The sequence below is a fragment of the Cynoglossus semilaevis genome, chromosome 6 (genome assembly GCF_000523025.1).
Source record: "Cynoglossus semilaevis isolate Cse_v1.0 chromosome 6, Cse_v1.0, whole genome shotgun sequence".
Classification (NCBI taxonomy): domain Eukaryota; kingdom Metazoa; phylum Chordata; class Actinopteri; order Pleuronectiformes; family Cynoglossidae; genus Cynoglossus; species Cynoglossus semilaevis.
In genome coordinates this window covers 15372974-15380781 of record NC_024312.1, presented here as the reverse complement: position 1 = coordinate 15380781, position 7808 = coordinate 15372974, and the positions used below count along the sequence as shown (strand labels likewise).

General features: G+C 40.1%; 1 long non-coding RNA gene across 2 annotated transcripts; it reads right to left on the bottom strand.

The window, feature by feature from the left end:
• Positions 1-608: 608 nt before the first annotated feature.
• LOC103380364 (uncharacterized) lies at positions 609-3700 on the bottom strand. 2 transcript variants are annotated; one of them, XR_003049896.1, is made up of 5 exons: positions 2370-3700; positions 2231-2292; positions 2041-2101; positions 1170-1272; positions 609-1093 (listed from the first exon to the last, which is right to left on the bottom strand). It is a non-coding gene; the product is annotated as an uncharacterized LOC103380364 (long non-coding RNA). The 2 variants fall into 2 exon arrangements; XR_001760120.2 differs by having other exon boundaries at positions 2231-3700.
• Positions 3701-7808: the final 4108 nt, after the last annotated feature.

Below are 7808 nucleotides of genomic sequence, written 5' to 3'. Positions count from 1 at the left end.
GCGGAGTGCAGTTGGCTCTCAGCCTAGAGATTCCTTACTGTGGACTTAATCATTACTAGTCTTGGGTTGTCTCTTTGCCAAGTATAGTTTCTACTAAAGACCCTAAACGCGCAACCTAACCTGTATGCCTACGAGATTACACAAACATGTTTAGAAATTTGTCAACTTAGCCCTGCATGTATCCAGTGAAACGCTTCGCTTTGCAGAGGACATTATTCCTCTGCTGGGAGGCCTCCCAACGTCATCTAAATACCACAGAAGGGCAAACAAGTCTTTAGTAGAAATTAACTTGGCAGAGGGAGACAAGCCAGCTCTAAAAGTCCAAACTGTTTAATTAAGACCATTTATGACCAAATAGTGTCACAGTTTGGCCAGTTTAAATTTAACATGACAATCTATAAGCTGAAAGTTCACTTAAATCTATCAACTGACAACTTTATAGTACCAAATTCACAAGCTTTTAAAACAAGGCAAATATTTAAATATTTGTGGCCCCAGAGATTCACGCCCCCCAAGAAAATAATACAAAGGTATATTAGTAACTTATTGGTAAAAACAACAACAACAAAAACAGACAAAAACTCTGAAAACATCACTACTATGGACCTCCAACCCAAAGAAAAGGAACAAACAAGGCACTGATAAAATTACTACATCCACTTAATCATAAACCATATTTTCATTCATTCTGTTCTAAAGGAATTCACATTGACTGGTTGGTAGCATTTTTGAGGGATGATGTTGCACCGTGAATGGAACAGGTCACAAAATCAGATGGATCCATGTCTGATTTTGGAAACTGCTTCCATTGTGCAGCACTCAGCAAGAATTCATGGGTAGATTTCTTTAAGCACCAAGAAAAAGCGGAAGGACAAAGACCTTTCCATATGAGTCTACTCTGTTTACCTTGTTAAGTGTAAAAGAAATCCAGCTCATTCAATTCTGATTGATTGTAAACAAAAGCAAAACTTGGTCAACCTTATAGAAAAAAAAAAAAAATCAACCAAAGAAATATATATTTATACAGCTGAGCAGGAAGTAGAATGGAAACTCCCATCAGCTGTGGTGAGACTGGGTCCTTGGGGGCCAATTCCTAAACAAGAATTTGTCAAGTAAGTTTTCTATACAACAACAAACTGACCAGGAAAGGACTATATTCTAGTACAAACCTTAACAAAGCCAGTAGAACGGAAGCAGGTCTGGATTATCTTGACTGCAGTTGTGACTGGACCAGACCAGGATGTAGCTTCTCCGTGTTTTGCAGTTGCAGGTCTATGGGATTCAAGAAGAGTGTAAGCAAAATATAAAATCATAAACAAATAACACCTGAATCAATCCCTTCATCCCTTTTCATGTAAACAAGAAAAACATACATAAGATGAATTTTTTCCACTGATCTATATTAAAGATGCATTTTCAGTATGACTCTACACATTTGACAATTTATAAAGTGCACAGAATTTGAGTATTTTTAACACAGGGCAGAAATCCCAGGTGAGGCAGTGGAGAGCTGTGACTCATATCTGGCAGCGCAATTCAAGACCAACTGGGTCGCATGACACGTGCCCATTTCTGTTCCTCAGCATATCACCAATATGAACTTTTCAGAAATATTTCTTAAATAGCATGACTCTCTACAGTCTGTGTAATATATGTAATGTACGTGTGAGAGAATTGTTCCTACTGATCCTACAATACAGTGCAGAGAAAAGTCAGCAGGGGAGGCAGGCAATACTCTGCCTCACCTCAAGGGGGCGTCTGAAGGTCAAAATAAATTTGTGCTGTGTTCATCTCTATATTTTAATTTGTTTAAAGTAAGTATGAATTGCTTAGACACAATGGATGCTCTATCCATTTCTATAAAAAGCATTCATTGTAGGACAATTCTGATCCTTGAAAGAGAAATGCATGAAGCATTACCAGGTGCATGGTGTTGGATGAACAGTGAAATTGTTCTTACAATTGTGAATCTGACTCCAGACGAGTTAGTGCCTCACCAGCTATAAACCTCACCAGACGTCACTGCTGAAAAGGACAAACCTGTCTTTTTTAACGGTGCTCTTCATTGGGAGTTTGCTTCTCACATAAGTCCTGTGTCTTGCTTCAGTCCAGAGTCAACAGAGGACAAGAGAAAAATAAATAAAAACTTCAAATTCCGTGGATTCTAGCTCATGTGATTCAATATTTGGTCAAATTGAAAACCTCACAATAACTCAATCCTTCTGGTCACCTCAGAACTCTTTAACCAGGATCCATCTTCACCATACTTGGTCTACTCTGGTCCAAATAATCCTAGAAACACAGATCAGATCAGTCAGTTTGGAGATTTACTTGAACAGATTTAACAATGGTCAATGTGAAGAACAAACCTGGAGAAATCCTGTGGCTGAGAAGATCAAAGGAGGCCACATTTCCAGAGGTTGTATGGATCCAACACCGACCAATCAGGGGCAAGAAATCTTACCTGTTTAACTGACTGATCTTACCACATTCAGTCAATTAGGACAGTCTTGGTGAGGCCTACACCACCTGTTCCTGCACCACCCACTTACACTGATCATTGAACACTTTTACACAATCAACCTAGATTAAACACCGGTGAATTAAATTAACACAAGTGAATACCATCTCTCAGGTGTCCTGCCAATCACATGTACATAGGTAATCACACTGAGGGTCATCCATTTCAGTTTAACTAAGACACAGACTAAACTACATACTTTAACAAAACCATAAATTGAGAATTAGCATTAGAACTCCTGTCCCTTTATTTTCTGCAACTAGGCCCATAGAACTTAAGTTTTTAAAAGTTATAAATATTAACTTAATCATTATTAGTTTTGGGTTGTCTCTTTGCCAAGTATAGTTTCTACTAAAGACCCTAAACGCGCAACCTAACCTGTATGCCTACGAGATTACATAAACATGTTTAGAAATTTGTCAACTTAGCCCTGCATGTATCCAGTGAAACGCTTCATTTTGCAGAGGACATTATTCCTCTGCTGGGAGGCCTCCCAACGTCATCTAAATACCACAGAAGGGCAAACAAGTCTTTAGTAGAAATTAACTTGGCAGAGGGAGACAAGCCAGCTCTAAAAGTCCAAACTGTTTAATGATGTTAAAGACCATTTATGATCAAATGGTGTCACAGTTTGGCAGAATTGGTGATTTTAAACCTGATTTGTAAAGTTAAAAATTGCACACAAAAAAGAAAAACCAACATCTACGAGCTGAATGTTAAATTAAATCATGCAACATGCAGATAAAGGTGATCACACCAAGGATCATGCAAACATTAAACACCAGAGGTGGACATCACATACACTGACAGCACAGAAAGTGATAACATTAGTGTACAGTGATAAAATGTAAATTTACAAAAGTACATACATACTCAAGCACAACATTTACCAGTATACATTTACAAAAGTACAAAGTCAAGCAAATTTACCTGTATAAATTTACAAAATTACAGCATCAAGCAAATTTACATGTATACATTTACAAAATTACAAGGTCAAGCAAAGGTACATGTATACAAATTACAGCATCAAGCAAATTTACATGTATACATTTACAAAATTACAAGGTCAAGCAAAGGTACATGTATACAAATTACAGCATCAAGCAAATTTACATGTATACATTTACAAAATTACAGGGTCAAGCAAATTGACATGTATACATTTACAAAATTACAGGGTCAAGCAAATTGACATGTATACATTTACAAAATTACAGGGTCAAGCAAATTGACATGTATACATTTACAAAATTACAGGGTCAAGCAAATGTACATGTATACATTTACAAAATTACAAGGTCAAGCAAAGGTACATGTATACAAATTACAGCATCAAGCAAATTTACATGTAAACTACCGCAACGTCCAGAACTGTAGAAAACTACCGCAACGTCCAGAACTGTAGAAAACTACCGCAACGTCCAGAACTGTAGAAAACTACCGCAACGTCCAGAACTGTAGAAAACTACCGCAACGTCCAGAACTGTAGAAAACTACCGCAACGTCCAGAACTGTAGAAAACTACCGCAACGTCCAGAACTGTAGAAAACTACCGCAACGTCCAGAACTGTAGAAAACTACCGCAACGTCCAGAACTGTAGAAAACTACCGCAACGTCCAGAACTGTAGAAAACTACCGCAACGTCCAGAACTGTAGAAAACTACCGCAACGTCCAGAACTGTAGAAAACTACCGCAACGTCCAGAACTGTAGAAAACTACCGCAACGTCCAGAACTGTAGAAAACTACCGCAACGTCCAGAACTGTAGAAAACTACCGCAACGTCCAGAACTGTAGAAAACTACCGCAACGTCCAGAACTGTAGAAAACTACCGCAACGTCCAGAACTGTAGAAAACTACCGCAACGTCCAGAACTGTAGAAAACTACCGCAACGTCCAGAACTGTAGAAAACTACCGCAACGTCCAGAACTGTAGAAAACTACCGCAACGTCCAGAACTGTAGAAAACTACCGCAACGTCCAGAACTGTAGAAAACTACCGCAACGTCCAGAACTGTAGAAAACTACCGCAACGTCCAGAACTGTAGAAAACTACCGCAACGTCCAGAACTGTAGAAAACTACCGCAACGTCCAGAACTGTAGAAAACTACCGCAACGTCCAGAACTGTAGAAAACTACCGCAACGTCCAGAACTGTAGAAAACTACCGCAACGTCCAGAACTGTAGAAAACTACCGCAACGTCCAGAACTGTAGAAAACTACCGCAACGTCCAGAACTGTAGAAAACTACCGCAACGTCCAGAACTGTAGAAAACTACCGCAACGTCCAGAATTGTAGAAAACTACCGCAACATATATTTGTAAAATTGTAATTATAAAACTGCCAGTGAACTATAAATTAAAATTAGTTAATGGCCACACTGGGAAATATAGGAAAGGAGACAGGTAGGCATGGAAGCCAAGAGGAAGCGCCACAGAACCCATTACTGGACGTCAGTCCTTTGACACAGTGGCCAAAATGAGACATCCTTCACAGTTCAAAGTAAGCTAACCTTGTGATAAAACATCTGGTCCCCCCCCACACACACACACACACAGAGAGAGAGAGATTTGAAAGTGGAGAAATTCTGCTGCTACACTCCTAAACTTTGTCATACACATGGTGTATAACATTCTAAGTTTACCATATTTTAGACTGAACAGTGACTATTATATCTACTTAACTTGACATTATTACAATATTTATGAAAAGCCAAAACAGATAGAAAAGAACTATAGATCAGCTCAGCGGCTGGAAAAAAGGTCATGGCAAGAGGCCATGTTAGGGCGTAAGGGCAGCTCGGCGGCTGGAAAAAGAATGTGACACTTAAGTGTCACCTTGTGTCAATTTAACTGTGCAACTAATTGCAATTTAATGTTTTCCTTCCTGTTGTCTTTATCCAGAAAAAGCTGAAAAGAAAAAGGTTATGGCATGGCAGCCAGACAAACCCAACCCCACCCCCCAGAAAAAGGAAAAGGGTACACACCTGGCATGGCTCTTCATCCACAGCATTGAAGACATTCAGGATCCAGTGGTTTGAAGTCAATGTCATCAGACATCCATAAGGTTTTTGTTCAAATAGGTTAAACTATTTTAGTAAACGTACTAGTCATATGACTGTACACCACATTGTTCAGTCATGTCTAAATGATTAAATTAGATTAAACAAGATTACACAGAACTAAAAACCAATGTATAATTGCTAATTAGCTCTTTATTCCTGACTCTAAAACTGTAAAGGACAGGGACAGATGGAGGCCGACAAGGAGGCCATCCGGGGAGAAAAAAAAAAAGTTCTGGACTCACCATTTGTCGACAGCACCTAAAAAGTAATAATTGTTACTGCACATAGAGACAGAACATCATTCACACTGAATGACTACAAACTGCTGAGCTTAAAACCACTCTAGTCATTCACACTCAACAACACACTGCAGCCATTCCATTAACTACAAATACTGAACCACCATGGTCAGAAATCAGACCCAGAGCCAACATTTACCTAATAGCTCAGCAGTTCCACATCCACACTATGAAAATGGGACCAGAGTCACAACAACCTGCTCATGACCAAAACCCAGGTTCTACAGCCTATAAACTCAGAACAGGAAAAACAGAAAGGAAACAACCTAGAGAAGAGACAGGTGGCCATTTGCTGTTTGTGTAACTATGTTTCACACACTCAGACACACACACTGCTAGGCACGGCAGTCTAGCACAACACAGCAGCGGCACGGCAGCCGCAAAGAATAAAAGAAAACGTTGTTCCCTACTATGTTGAAGATCTTCAGGATGACCAATCTAGAAAATAAACCAGAGGAGTCATGTTAGCTACTGAAGCTTCAGTGTGAGCACAACATTTGTCAAATAATTATTCTTATAATCAGCTTAGCAAAGAAAAAAAGAAAAGTTTTCTTCCACTTTCAGCAAAGTCTAAGCCATTTAGACAATTAAACACCAACGGTGGGGGGAAGAAAACTCCAAAACGCACTTACCATTCTATCCCAGGCTTCCATTCGGACCAGGCCGAGTCGCCATTAGAGTGTAACTTCGCGCACCTGCGGCTTTCAAAAAAACGTGGCAAACATTTTCAGAGTCTGGTGTCACACGCCGCGGCTGTTACTGCCAATTCTGTCGCATTTTGTGGCGTAACTTCACATAATAACCGGTGATTGGTCAGATTCTTGTGGGACGGAGCGTCCGCTAGAGTTGTTTGCATTACTTTGTGTCGGTGTTTTTAGTAAAGGTGTCCGAGAAAGCAATAAGTCCCACAGCTTGACGTGCTTTGTTACCAACGAACATATGCTCTCATTAAATGCAGTTAATTAAATTACGGATCTCCAGTGTTGCTCTACTGATGCAAGCTGTCTGGCGTCAGGCAGTCCACCACGCGCCACTGAAAACACTTGCTGACACATTCACGTTTTCGTGTATGAGGGCCTGATAGAGAGTCGGGTGAGGCGGACATTTTCTAAAATGGCGCGGATTTTGTAAGGTCCGCCCGCGTTGCAACGTGGTGTCACGTGTGTACGGCGGTGCAAAGCTCCGCCCATTGTAAAACAGGGTGGAGCAGAAGCGTAAATTCGCGATAATGAATACATTATTTATTAAAAGAAAGTGGCTCAGACGTGTTCTATGAGAGAAGCAGCTGAAATTACCTATGTTGTAATTTGGTGATATTAATTAAATTTACTTAACTTTCCCCCTTCCTCCTCCTCCGCCTGTTCTCTCTGACAGAGCAAACTATTATGTCAACTTATTCCTTGTGCACCTAACAGCCAAAAATATTATGTCAAATCAGTGTTATTGGTGTTATTATTACAAACAAATCACTAAAGTATCCATTAAGTCTCTTTTCATTGTAGATGTTAAATAATTTCTGATTCCACCCAAATACCCACCTTATTCATTTTATGGAGAAATTAAGTCTTATAAGTCTTCTCTAAACAGAAGTTGTTACAGAAGGAGTGAATGGAAAACACCTAAAAAACCAGAAGAAAACATCCATCCTTCCATTCATCCAACAATCAGCCCACACAGCCACCCGACTCCTGGTGGACCCGTGGTAAAGGTATGCAGGCTCAGAAACACAAGCCTACACCCTGATCATTGGGGTCTCTGAATAATTCACCTCTGCTGTGTTCCGCTGTGACTGATGGAGACAGTTGCTGCTGGGTCAATACCACAGTGCTGAAGTGATCAGGGAGCTGGAGCCAAGCAGTGAAACAATAATCTGCAGGAGCTGCTGGGACTGCAGCAATGCATTGGTTGGGACCCTGGT